General features: G+C 48.6%; 1 protein-coding gene across 1 annotated transcript in view; it reads right to left on the minus strand.

Annotated features, from left to right (window-relative positions):
• The window catches only part of LOC142087719 (thymosin beta-15A homolog), a 463475-nt gene that overhangs the window by 115400 nt on the left and 333552 nt on the right, over positions 1-14523 (minus strand). The window lies entirely within an intron of this gene.

Here is a 14523-nt window from a genome sequence, read left to right on the forward strand (position 1 = left end):
TTTGCTTTTCATTTACCTGAGGATGCTGGCAACCCCAGGGCAGTTTTAATTAAAAAAAAAAAAATCTGATTTTTAAGAAGGGCTGCAGGAAGGATGGAGAGAAGACTTGTACTTGTCATCTCTTTGTTAACCTGTAGTCTAGACCTGGCAAAAATCAGGTGGCTAAATTCTGATGTTACCTCTTGCATGACTGCCTCAAGCAGAGGGGACCGGGACACGGATACTTGCCCAACCTGTCTGCCCAGTGCCTCCCCCTCAAGCTTCCTTGCTGGCTGGGTAACAGTTGGGACAGTGCCTGCTGGGTCCCAGCCTGTTGCTGCCTCCCTCTCACTGCCTTCTCCTTACTCAGCAGTAGCATCCCCCCCAAGTTCATCCATCACCCCGGATTAGCCATTAGTAAAGCCACCCATTTGCGGGGCTGCAGCTCAAATGAATTGTGTTAGTATTCCAGCTACCGCAATGAATGGCCTGACATAGAAACCATTTTGGATCACAGAGAGAAAGCAGTCAATCATTTCATTCCCCTGCCTGCTGCCAGCACCCAGGCATGCAGGGCTGGAGCACACTCTGATCCCTTAATGGCATTTTGAAACCACGGTCAAGAGAACGGTGCATTTCATTTCGCTCCATGCATGGCAAGCGCCAAAAGCCTGTTATTGTAACCCGCATTGGTGGGACAGGCTGTCCCTGCTGCTCTCTGCCGGTCCCTGCACCCCTCCTGTATGGCACTGGGTGCCTCCTGCTCCCTGCCCAGCAACGCACACCCCTGCTCCCCTGCAGCCGCCTCCTGCCGCGGGGAGCACTGCAGGTAGTCCAGTCTCCCAGGCAGGCAAAGGAAAGGATAGTAATTATGTGCAAAAGGAAGAAACTTAACTGGAGTGCCCTGTCTCTCAATTCACCCACCTAAGGCCACAAGTTCCCAGCACCAGTGTGTGTGGGAACTTGCTCGCTTCCCCTATCTCATGTATAAATATAGCAGCAACGATTAGATGAGAGCTCTTTGCCCTCTCACTGGCATCTCATTCTGCGCAGAGCACGCTCAGGCAGACGGCACAGCATGTGGTCCTCTGCAGACCCAGCCGGCCATGCCAGGCAGTGGGCTGTAGAGCATGTTCTGGACACATGCTCTCCTGCTGCAGCCCGAAACACTCTTCCCGTGTGGGAAATGGTGTGAAATGGCTTCAGTCACCCGCTGGCTCCAACATGATACAGCATGGATCAGCTGTACCATGTATAGCACGGCTGGGCTTGCCAAGGGGAAAGCATCTTCTCTGCCAGATGCAGGTCGCTCAGGGTCAAAAGAGTGACTAGAGGCGATTGTGCCGTGTCTTGTTTTAAGGCACCATGTCCTCCAAACACTGTCCCTCTACATGGTCGTCCCAAAGCCATGGTCATTGGGAGGGGATGAGCAGGAGGGACAATTTCCCTGCCGCTGCCTCAGTTTCTGCAGTGCTGGTGAGAGCACAGCTCTTGGTGGTGGAGCCAGCGTTCACTGAAGACAACTTGTGCAACAGTTTCTGTTCCTGAGGCTGTGTGTAAAGAGAAACAACAGGCTGGGACATGCTGGGCTGCTCCTGGTTCCCTTCAGCTGGTGTTAAACCCAAGGAATAATGATTTCAGGGCAAACAATCCCGTTTCCTGGTTTACAGCACTAATTTTCAGAAGAAGTCTCCAGTTCTTTGGGATCCTGAGCAGACACTTTCTCCCCTTGCTGAGCTCTGCCTTTCATGCCCCATGAAAGAGATGCAGAGTTCATCTCACACTCTCATAGTAAGGGGGACTCCCAACTGCTCCCTCCTCTGCTCGGTGGCTACGTGCGCCTTAATGACTTTGTATGTGCTTGGAAGACTTTTTCACTCTGTAACGATGCACAAAGCGAAGGATACTGTCATAACTGAGCTCAACAGCAAGGCAAATGCTATGGGACATGATGTTCTCCTTGACATCGCGTCCCAACTCAGCTGCAGCGGCAGGGCTGGAGGGTAGTTTTCAAATCCTTCTGTGAACAGCATGATTGCACAGCTTTTCTCCATGCAGGTGTTGAGCAGGCTGAATGGAAGGTACCAGCTAAATATAAGCTCTGATTTAAAAGATAAGTGAAGGTAGGTGGTTTCATTGGGAGCAAGGACCTCCAAACTGTTCATTGGAAGATGCACAGCCAGCCCCAGCAGAGCCAGTAATTAAAGATAACTGTACCCAAAGCAATTACAGCACTAATAAAGCAAGGAATGGAGATTACGCTCCCCCTGCTGCGACTGTAAACCCAGCACTCTTCGGCAGCATGGCATCTGAGGGAGTACCTGGCTGCAATTGCACTGAAAGCGCTAATTGGAGAGGAAGATTTCTCTCCATCGTTGCTCACAGGACAGTAAGACAGCCCAAGGAGCAGTCCTGTGGGAGGAGGGGAGAAACGCAGATGCTGCAGCTGGAAGAAGACCAGAAATCCAGTGCTGGTAGCCTCACCCACAAGCTTTTTCCCCCGCATGCCACCCAGAGAAAGCCATTTTTGCCCAAAAGGGTGAAAAAGGGTCACAGCAGCACCAGCTGAACGACACAGCAGCCTCCTAAGGATCTGTGTGCCCTGGGAGGTCGTTCACCAGCCCCTCCAAGCGCCCACGGCAGGGCCCCGGCCGATGGGCGGCAGCACTGTCCAGCTGCCACCCGCCTGCCCTTCACCAGTCCCAGCACCCCCACCGTGGAGAGCGATCCCCAGCCTCCTGGCCGAGAGGGAAAGCATGTCTTGAAGCTGAAGCATTTCACTGCGCTCACTCAGCCTTATCAGGTTTTGGAGTGGGCTGCAGTATTTAAATAAGGTGAACTGGAAAGATTTGAGAGGCAGCAGGAGGCCTCTTGAAGAGAATGAAAGGAATCATCTACAGCAATGGAGAGAAGAAACAGCGCCTGAACGGGTAAGGAAAGGAAAGCTCTCACAAGCAGTGAGCGCAGCACTAGTTAGACACTCGCAGCACAGGGGACGCTGTGCACGTCTTTCACTTGCCACAGCTGCGCTGGCAGCGATGGGAATCCCGCAGCTTGACGCAAGCGGAGCGCGTCCATCTGCCATGTTAGCCTTCTTCACAGACGATCTTCCATCCTATCCGCAGGTCAGGAGTCCATGCAGGTCCTAAGGTAACTTGAGTGAGGAGGATTTTCTCTTGCAACTCCTCTTCAGGACATCTGGTGAACTTTACTTGAAAACCAGTCAGCTTTGACAAAGGGATGGCTTCTTCATGCGGGGTGAGAAACACCTCGTTGGTCGCAGTTGTAGAAGTCCCCAAGCATGACGGGACCTCGGTACTCACAAAACTGAGGTCTTTAGACCTCTGCTAGCCCGCTTCTGCAGAAGGTAACAGTGTTGTCCCTGCTTCACAGTTGGGGAAACTGAGGCACAGAACAGCTCCAGGATTAAAAAAAACCAACCAAACAACAAAAAAAATCACCCAAAAAAACCCCAACAAAACAACTCAAAAGTGAGATCAAAGGAGTCTAGAGCAGCAAAGGGACAAAACACATAAAGGCACCAACAGCCCGCAGCTTCAGAGTGGTGTGCGAGAGGTCTGAGCGTGCTGCTGGGGGTCTGCGTTACATGTCCAGCAGTGGCTCTGAGCTGCTGACAAGCAGAGCCTGGGGGAAAGGAGCCCGTGGGAACACCATTGAGGCTGCTGCAGCCTGGCTCCAACCCCACCCACCACAGGGAAGCAGCAACCTCCAACCACCAACATTTTCTTGCCCCAGCCCTGCTCCCCTCCCTGGCCTTTCCAGGGGAGGGGACATTGCCTTGGTGCTCTGGCCACACAGGGCGTTGGGTTGCTATCTTGGAGAACAGGAATGACTGCTCACCCCTGGCCCATGGGGATTTTCAAACACAAGCATCACCTCAGTCCCTCCCATCTCAAGTTACGTAAAGAGGCTGAAACAATTTGAAAGCCAGGGCAGATACCATGAAGCCTGGATAGCAGGTAGATAACTCTGTAGACATCTAGATCCCCTTGAAAGTTTGAAACTGGCTTGTGAGTGGGATTGGGGTCTTAGAGTGTATAAGCAGCTTGATCAGAGCGGCTTGCCCAGGGGAAGCTCGCAGCCAAGGCAGGAGCTGGAGGCAGATAGAGCGAATCCCAGATGCATGCACTAGCCTCAAGCTTCCCTCCCAGCCTTTGCTTCCCTCCCAGCTTCCCTCCCAGCCAAGCTTCCCTCACAACTTCCCTCCCAGGGGCTTTGCAACCCCCTTCCCCGTGTTCTCAGCCACGGTTTGCCTCCTCTCCCCTCCCCGCATGAAAGCTGAGCCCTGACATCAGCAAAACTAAGTACCTGTCCAGGGGAAGAAAGTAAGATTGATTTGACTCCAAATGCTGCCAAATGCATAAAGCCAACACACTGGGAAAAATAAGGCAGGCAATTTTGTCCTACTCGCTTTCAGCAACAGTGACATTAGGTGTTATTTGATACAAGAGAAGAGCCAATATTTCCAAACGGAAGGGCAATTATTTAAACCGGTGTCTTTAGAGGATCTGGAAGCGGTTCAGAACAGGAGTGCTGGGGAACAGCTTCTGACTCAGGATGGTGTTTATCAAGGGCCCAACGTGTTTCTTGATGGTTTCACCCTAGTCCAGACTTTCCATTTAAAGAAAACCTTGAGCAAGGTTTGCAAAAGCAGCATTGTCCTGACTCCTCTCTGCCATCCGTAACCATCAGCTGGATCAGTGCTAACAGGCAGCACCAAAAGCTTTTGCAAACCCCGTATTTCCAGCTAGGAGCGAAGGAAGAGCCCTGTTCACCTCGCCGAACACGAGCTCTGGAGCCCCAGCCTAATAACGTAAATGTCAGTCGCTGAACCTCCAGCCGGCCTTTGTGGGCGTCTCTGGCACAGTAATGCATTGCCAAGATTGTGAAATATTAAATGAGGCGTTAGAGTCAAAAGAACAAAATTATGCATCTGAAGGCCACTTTCCAATACCCTCAGGGTTTGGCTCCGACTGCCTGTGACGTAAATGGGTATGGATTTATAGCAAACCTGCCCCAGCACAGGCGCCAGTGCTGGCAGGGAACAGGAGGTGGCTCCTGCTCGGTCCCCGAGAACCCATGTCTCACACCTGCCGGAGGCGAGTGCATGTCCACAAACTCCAGCCCCATGGTAGGTGTGCTGCTGCACTGCCCCTTGCTAGGTGCAATGGACCTGCACTGCCAGGTCCCCGGTGATGCTCAGAGTCCCCCCAGCTCCCTCCCATTTCAAACAGGAGGTAGGGCTTTCAGGGCTCAGAGTTCCCCATGGAGCCTGAGGCAGAGGAGGGTGATGGATGAAGGCTCCCCAGTGCCAGGCTATTGCTTTCCCCATAAGTCCATTCCATTTTGCCACAGGAATAGCCAGCAAGCCTCAGCAGGAAGCTGCTGTAGGTGCTTGTGAAAAGCCCCAGTCAGTGCCTTGGTACCTCCGCTAGCACCAAAGCAGCTTTGCAAGATTGAGCTTCACAGACCTGATCTGCCAGAAATGAAATAAGGAAGCTTTGCCAGAATGGCAGAGACATCCTGGACAGCAGGCAGGAAAACAGAGCAGGTACAGAGGGGAGAGATGCTGAGATACTGCAGGCGTGGAAATCCAATTCCTTGTTAAATTGGAAAAAGCCAGGGCTTTGAAGATAATGCTGATGATAGGGTAACATCTCTCAAACAGAGATGAGGCTGCAGGTTGGAGATGCAGAAAAGCATTCATGTGTGTACACATGGGCATGTAGAGCAAGATGACTGAGAGAGCCCATAAGTGTAATACTGGAAAATATGGAAATTAACACAGAAAACAGCCTGGGAAATTCAAATAACCAGTGCCATGCAATGGGCTGAATGCATCTTGAGCAGCAAGCTGCCGAGTGCTCTGCAGCTACACGAAGGAGGTGTGACACCCAAGATACCGGGAGCAGCCATTAGGATCACTCAGCTTCTGAGGCTTTTTAGGAGCTATTTTTGCAGCTTCCAGTATTGCATGCATACGGCTTGGGAGTTTCAAAGGGGGTTAAGGGCATACAGGTCCATGTCTTCCTAATCCTAACTCTTTTCATCCTACTTCTCCTAGGAATGAATCAGCAACAAACCCCAAACAGCTCTTCTGTTTGCCCAGGTGAATTTACCACAAGAGCTGGTGAGCTTTGCTCTGCAGTCCTGTCTCAGCTCCTACACGGCCTATGAGCAGCCCTTAGCAACTGTCTTGCTGACTATAGGTAGTCTTAACTACAGGCTCACGTTGTGCAGCTGGTCCTTTTGGTTTCTGCCAAGTATCTCTTAGGACAGATTCCTTCACTCGCAAAACCCTCACAAGTATTTTTGACACTAGCTCTCCCACAAAATTATTTCTTCATAAATAGTTACTGTCCTCTGCTTGCAAGTATTTTTGTGCCTGGAAATTTGTTGACTGAAGGAAAGAAGGTCCCTGCAGCCTCAACACCTGTCCCTGAACTTGAGAGCACCATTTCTGAACAGTGCCAGACTTTTCCCAGCCTAATTAGGGCTGTCTGAGTCTGAATAAAACCAGTCCTTCCTTCTGTGGCCAGATGTCGCATTGTGCCGCTAGCCCAGAGAGAAAGCAAGCAACTTAGGCTATACTGACAGAATTCCTAATGGAATAATTAAACTCAAATAATTCAATTAACATTGCAATTGAGTAATTGCATTTAGAGCATTGCTGTAATTGAGCAATATTTGTATTGTCCCAGCAATGAGGATAGGCACAATTGCCTTTCAACAGGCAGAGGGAGACAGATGGCGCTAATGAAGGGCAGAAGATAAATGCGAGGTCACTAGATTAAGTGCTCTTCCTTTTTGGCTAGAGAAGAAAGTCAAGCCACTGTGATCCTGTCGCCTTTAAAAGCCTAAGTAACAGAAATAGAAGAGACTCTGCAGGATTGCAGGAGTTTGCTTTACCATTAATTACTTTTTATTGAAAGCTCACAGCCCGCTTAGAATTGCATCAAAAGGGCAGCCGTGGTCCCTGCCCAGCTAGTCCGTTATCTTAATCGAACGCTGCTTCAGAGTTCAGACATCAGCAGCAAATGGGGACCTAAGACTTTTTGGGACGAATTTCTGCCCCCCTTAGCAACCTGAATGAGCCTGCAGCAAGTGTCAGGCCAGAAGTCAGGAGACCAGATCTCGGTAAGATAAAACAGAGACAGAAAAATAAAACATTCAGTTTTAGGATGCTGTACTTGTTGTACTTGCTACAGGACTGAGACCAGTGAGGATGCTCTGGATCAGTGAAGATGGCAGTTAAATTACCACCCATGCCACCCCCACTTGGATTGCAGTCCAGTTCTGGGGAAGAGTGTCCAAACTGGCTGCCCCACTGTCTGTCAAGTTTTACCCAAGCAAATCCACTAATTCTTCTTTCCCTTAAAAAAAAAAAAAAAAAAGGTGGTATTGCAATGAATGTAAAAGCCAGTATCTCCTGTTTACCTGTTAGTACAAGGGCTTCAGGTGTTTGTCTTTCCCTTGAGGCTCAAGCTGATGATCAGCCCTGGGAGTACAGGCAACTTGGGTTTTCAAGGATTAGCCTCTAACCAAACAAGAGCTGCAGCTTACAGCTTCCTTGCCTGTATTTGGAGATACGAGTGTTTCCTGGGAACCCAACTGTATCATGTAGCCTAAGGTGCTGGGAATGGAAAGCATGGTTAACCCCTTCAGGTCTGTGAAGTCACTGCAAGCATGATGTACATCACCTCTAGCTACTCTGGTCTGGATTCTTTGCAGCTTGTAACAGTACCACAAATCTGCCTTTCTCTTCCTCTCCCCCAGCAATTTCGGTTTTGCTTCCCCACTCCCAGAGCTCTCTAAGTAATTTAAATCTTTTTGGCAGTTTTGTTTTTTTTTCCCTAAGAAAGAGGCAGCTGATATTGTTGTGCTGTTTGCAGCTCCTCTCCCCTCCCACTCAGCAACTTCTGAGCTTGGTGGTTAATTACTATGAGACCTCTATGTCTTTATCAGTGTTGGCTGGAATGATGGTTTTTTTTATGCCTTGCATATCAACAAGCAACTAGATGGAAGATAAACCTACAGATGCTCCCACTGTTAGGGAAACCAGTGTGCTGATTCAGGCTCTATCAAGCATCTGAATGCATGTGGATGACAGGCACATCCTGCTCTGCAAGAGAGCTCTGATCACCAAGGTCCGTATTAGGTTCTCCTATGTCCACTGCAAAACAAATCCACAGAAACTAGGCTTTGTTAACGCAGCTCATTGCTCTCATTTGAGGCAAGCTGTCCATACATGCAAAGTTGACTCAGTTTAACTGTACTTGAAATATATTTTGACGGTCTTTTCCCAGGCAGCCATAGCCAGGAAGGAGCACAGGACCCTCTCCGGGTGGCAGAGCACTGCTTACAAACCCAGGGTTTCTTCCAGCCTGTGACTCGGGAGGGCAGCTGGCCGTGGGCTGCCTGCATCTCAGTCCCCACGCTGCCACTTGGGTTTGCAGAAAGAGAAAACAGAAGGTCTGTTCCTTTGGGCGCTGAATGTCTTGCTGCAGACCCGTGGCAGAGTAAGCCTCAGAACTGAGTTCTGACTCCTTTTCCTTCAAGGCACGCAGCAACGCAAGCATGAGAGGGGACAAACGTGTCCTTGTGACTGGAAAGCCACATGATGGTGATGAAGCTGGATCTGACTCATAGCCCAAGCAATGCTGTAATATACCACCACTGGCCTGCTCTGTCCACCTGAGCACTGAGGCAGAGCTTTAACATTCATGTCCATATTTACCGTAGGACCCCATTTTCCCACCACAAGAGCAATCCCAAATCTAGGGGGAGAGTTATCCTTGCTTACTGCAGCAGCTTCTCTTCCGATTAAGATCTTGCACACAAACTCATTCCCAGCTCTCTCAGGGAAATATTACCAGTGTTTCTTCAGTTGTGCTTGGGCTTTCTGTGTGCTTTAGTTTTATCAGGTGTTTGAGTAAGAACAACTAGCATGCTCCAGAAAATCCCGATGTGCAACTCCAATAAGCCCAACACACGCACAGTGGCATCATCATAGGAGCAACCCTAGTAGCTCTCTCTCTGCACACTCCCTTTGAAAGTGGGGACTGGATTAACAACAAAAGCAGCAAAATCCCTGCAGTGGCACTGTTTTGCACTGAGGCAGGTCACCTGAGCTGACTGATACTTCCAATAAATGTCAGAAAAATCTCTGCTGGTTTGACGAACCCTGCCCTAGACTTGGGGGCTAGCAAGGTCTCATTGCCTCAGGAAGGTCCTGAGCAGATTCTCATCAAGAGCTGTGTACTGCGACAGTCGATTCCTAAACTAAATGCAAACAAGAGTTGGGCTGTTCCAGCATATTGCATGTTTGCTGGAAAAGTGTATGTTTTGGGTTTTCGAAGCTGCATTCTGGCTTCTGTAGGTGGGAATGTAGTTGCCATTAGCCCCTGTTTCTGCCAGTAGTCCATAGTTAATATGCTTGTTCAGAAAGTGGGTAGATAGCTACTGGAACTTTTTTTTATAAAAGAATGGGTGAAAAGAGTGCTTGTTGTCTGTGTGTTTATGTACACGTGAAACATACAGCTCAACATCAGCAGGCGACAGTGCACGTACATCTCCCATCTCTCTGACTACCCTGTTGCACACTAGCTGGTGGAAAAGCACTCACTACCAATCTCAAGAGTCTAGTCTCCAAATTCCCTCACTTTCCTTGAAGAAACCCCAAACCAGCTTATTTTTCTTCAGACTGAAAGATGGATTTCAAGTTGTGGAAAACAACAACAGAAAATTTCTTTTGGCAAGGAAAAAGGAACTCATAGTTTTCCCTTTCCTTTGGCTTTGATCTAAGTTGAATTTTTCAGTTGTGCCACTGGTCTTGAAGGGTGGGGGGTGGGAAATAATTATTTGCAAAGCCCAATTTACTATCTGATGACTTGTTTCATATCAGCCAGTGAATAGCCCATTTGTACTTGGAAAGGTATCCAGGTCCCAAAAGCCACAACCACTGTCATCTGTCAGAGTCAACAGCAAGTGCCAGAAGCCGGCTGCATGATGAGGAATAAGCTGCTTTCCATCCCTTTGAGAACCCCTCCAGATCAGTGGGCCACTGCTTTTGGCTTTGCTGCAGACCCATTCTGCAGCCTTGGGGAAGTTGTCCTCCCCAGCATAAAGACAGGACTCAGCTATTCTGCAGCTTCCAGTAGTAAAATCTCCACTGCACAGAAGAAAGAGATGCCTGCATGTCTAGCAGGAACGGTTTGGGAGAGACCGAGCAGCGTGGCTCTCTCTGGTGGCGTGATGCAGTACGCCAGCTTTCATTTCATCAGGCATCGCACCCTCTGCCTGGAGAAGGAGAAGCTGTCACCCAGCAGCACTTGAATGCTCTGCCACCTCTAAGTCGGAGAACTCGCTTTCTGAGGATGGGTTGAATATGGCACACCCTCTTCCCCCTCCTGTCCTCTGCAGTGACATCTCCTGCCTCTGTGCCTGCAAATCTGGAATTAAGACCCTCCAACTCCTAGTACTAAGCAAGCTGATCACACAGGCTGCATCAAGGCTCACATGCAGGGGACAACTGTCTCCCTACCATATGTTCTAGTGTTGTATTGTGTTAAAGGTTGACAGTATACTCTTTCTTCCCCTCCAGTTTGACTGACAACATTTATTTTATAAAGATCAAAACACCACTGCAGCGCTGTTGATCCGTAAGGGCTGAATGGCACGGTGCACAGTAGGCCTACGAGTTAACTTGATCTCAATAGATATTCTCTGTACAGAGGCCTCAAGTCCCACCAGTTCAAGTGTCCACAGTGTGTAATGCTTATCACAGAAGCAGCCTTCTCCACGAATCTCTTGACAGCATCCCTCTGAGGGAAGACATAGCCCTCACCCCTTCTATGCCTGTAGGTACAACGTACAACGGGTAACTGGCCAGCAGAGAGTCCTGCAAGTTAGAGTGTTTCCAATAGAGAAATGCAGACATAGCACAGTTAAAGACCACTGCCAAAGCTGTAGCAACCAGCGGGGGAGTGAACTCAGGGTCAGGGCTCTAAACTGCCACATGCCCTTCAGTTGAGGAACAAGGTCAGAGTCCACCAGGACTCCTCCAAATCAAGCGCCAAGTGGAAAGACCTGCTCAACAGATTGCTTCCTGCAGTCCATCACCCCATCTTGCTCAGTAGTTCACCCCACAGGTGCTCTGATTTCAGTCCCATGCAGATCACGGACACTTTCCTCCAAGTGAATTTCATGAGCAGGCTAATGCCTGAAACACAGCGTAGGGGTCAGCCCCATCTCCACTTCAGTCTTGCCCCCTCCAGTGAGTACCAAAGCATTAGTCTGCCTCCAGGTAACAAATTATTACATAAAAACCCCCACTACCCAGATGGTCTTTTTATTTTGTTTTTCCTTTTGGTAGGGCATATAAGCAAGTAGATTGTCCCTTTTGCTCCATATCACACTTTCTCCTATTTTTGTCACGTACACTTCTCTATTACACAGCATACGTCTTTGTACCAAGAAATACTATAATAAACTCATATGTAAGCAGTACTTAAGCTGGTCCATGATGCTTCCAGAGAGAACAATACCAACAGAAAGAAATCTAGCTTGGTAAACGCTGCCCAGGCAGCTCTGATCATCCTTACGCTGCGCTGCACTGCACAGCCTTCATTAACTTACAAATGAATTCCTGCTGTGTCTCATGGCTTTCTTCAGATGTTGTTATTCCAGCCTCCAAGGACATAAACAATTCTCTTGATTTAAGGAACTAGGCTGAGATGCTGCTTGACTGTGGCTTGGGGAGGGGCAACAGCATTGGAAAAGATGTTTTATTCAAGAAAACAAAAAAATTACTTCCAAATAGAAGCAGAGGTCCAATTTAAATAAACTCACAGAGCATAAGCTGGGGAATTCATGGTTAAAGAGAACAACAGAAATGGGGTTTTGTATTACTTCAGCTATTCTCTTCATTCAGGACCCATATCACAGCAAACAGTTGATCACCTTCATCTCTCTCATATAAGCATTAGTTCAGGACAATCTTGCAGGATCTTTCTAGATGATTCTCTTCATCCAAGAGATGCCCTGCCCCGGTCTGAAGGTAGCACCTTGCTACAGAATAAGAACAACTCTAATCCCCTCATTTACCTATTTACCTACTGTTCTTAGAGCAAAGGCTTCTTTTCTTGTGTTTTTTGGTTGATTGGTTGGTTTTTGTTTGGGTGGTTTTTTTGTTTGTTTGTTGTTGTTTTTTTAAATAAACCAGGCTTGCTCTAAATAAGGAAAGGGATAGAGGCAAGAATGCATATGGGTGTGGGCCTAAAACTAGATGTGACATCCACTGTTTCAGGCCAGGGCACAGCAATCTGTCACCCAGGCACTTCACACACTAACTCTGCTTACCCAGAAACAGGTGCAGCAAGGACAATGCAAAGAGACAGGATGTTGTAAGCATTTGAGAGGGTTCATGAACTGCAGTCACATTTCCCACTTCTCCCACACCAATTCCCCTTTCATCCATTGTTGATAAAAGTAATTGCCATGTGCCACCTTGGGCTGACCCCTGGAGTGAGGCAGGGCTCCCAGATCAATGGATCTACGTGACCTTAGCACTCAGGTCCTCTTGGAGACCTTATAGCTATTCCAGGCACAATCCCCTTTCCACAGCTTCTTTTGGCACAGGATTTCCAGCACTGGTGACATTCTAACAAAGGTATCTCATCTGTCCTGACCTTAGGGTGATCAACCATTTGCTCTGACCTTTCCCTTCAGCACAGTGGTTTTAAAGAAACTTTGATAATTTCTTTCTCCTCCCAGTTGTGCTTTTGCCCAATGCACATCACTCCCCCACTTTCACTGTCTCACTCCGTCACCACACACACCATTTAGCTTGTCGCTTACTGCCTTACAACACAGCTCCAGTCCTACGTGACCCCCTACACCCCTAGCCCTGAATTCCCATATAGCTCTGCCTGCACCCTCCAGCCCCGCTGGTGCTCTCTGTACCAAGGCTCAGAGCCCTGCCCAGCTCTCCGCCACACACATCAGCGATGGCCTGCAACACCTTCACGCACATTAGTCACTGCCCTCCAAGCAGCTCCACAGATACACTATCATCCAGATCTGGCAGCAAGTTACTAAAGGCAAATCACGATGCAAGTGGTACTTGGGGCTGGGGTGGCATTTTCAGTGTTTTCCTGTGACCTCCTGTAGCTCCTCTCACCACCTCAGGTTCCCCCCAGAAGCTTGTTATAGTTCTGACAGTTGCTGCTGGCCAAGGGCCATACATCCAGCTAAGTCACACTGGCACTCCAGCCTTCATACACTGCCCATAGCCCATAACAAAACCAGAAATGAATCCAAGCTGCAGGTGCTGCAGAGAAGAGGGTGAAGGTCTGCCAACACCAGCAGGTTCAAAGGCATCTGCTCCAGCATGAGGAGATGCACAAGCAATGGATATGTAAGCGCGCAGTGAGCCTGCTGGACATATTCGAGGTGCTGCCTGCATGGCTTAGCATTGGTGCGTGCCCCTGCCCATCGGTCTGTTTTGCTGTATATCCAGTAGCCCATGCTGCCAAACATCCAGAGTAGATACTGCTAAAAGCAGACACCTGCTACCTGAATGAGAAAATCTGGGAGGCCTTGGGGACAGAGGTTACTTCACTGAGAGTTTCCTTTGTGTATTTGCACTGCTCTGAGTGTCAGTGTGCACCGCAGCCTGCAAGGGATGCTGCAGAGCTCCATTTTGCCTACAGGAGTCCAGTCTCATGCACTGAGCGTCAGAGCCCAAGGTTAGATGAGAAAGACAGAAGCAATACCACTCTGGTCCCCTTCCTTACTCTGTAGGCGAGAGATCTTTCTGTACACAGAGATACAGCTTAGTTATTTTAGATAAACTTTATCCGGAGGGAAGCAGATACCGATAAAGCAGTGTTTCACACAATGAAAGAAGTACATAGAAATTTTGGATACAAACTTTAAACTGAACAACAGAAAAATGAAGTAACCTTCCTTTTAAAGCAAATACAAGGGGTATATGATGATACTAATAACAGACCTGGAGGAAGATGGGAATGAGAGCAGCCCAGAAGCTAGACTGCAGGTTTAAGGGAAAAATCTAAATGTAAGTTTTTGCTCTGTCTCAGGTGTTTATATGGAGCAACTCTTCTGGGTTTTCTCTTTCTCAGGCTGTAGAATGAGGAAAGTATCTTTGCCTCAGAAGGTCAGTATGTGGACAAAGGGGAATATGAAGAGAGGTGAAACACACAGAGCAAGCTGGGCTGTGTACTTTAGCACAACACCACAGTTCTGACAGAAGGCAGGAACAAGTCAAAATGGGAATGGTGGCTGTGCCACCACAACTGGAGGACAGAATGCATGAACAAGGCAAGATGCCAACCTGCATTTTATTGGGATACTACTGTAAACAGCCTCGATCTCATTTCCACAGCTACAGTACCCTCTACTTAACTGCAATACATTTAATCAAGATGTTTCTTAGGGAACCAAATAAAGCTTGATGATGCTTAATGGCTGGGGCTTAATGGCTGGGTTGTTTAACTGGGC

The sequence above is a fragment of the Calonectris borealis genome, chromosome 13 (genome assembly GCF_964195595.1).
Source record: "Calonectris borealis chromosome 13, bCalBor7.hap1.2, whole genome shotgun sequence".
NCBI lineage: Eukaryota > Metazoa > Chordata > Aves > Procellariiformes > Procellariidae > Calonectris > Calonectris borealis.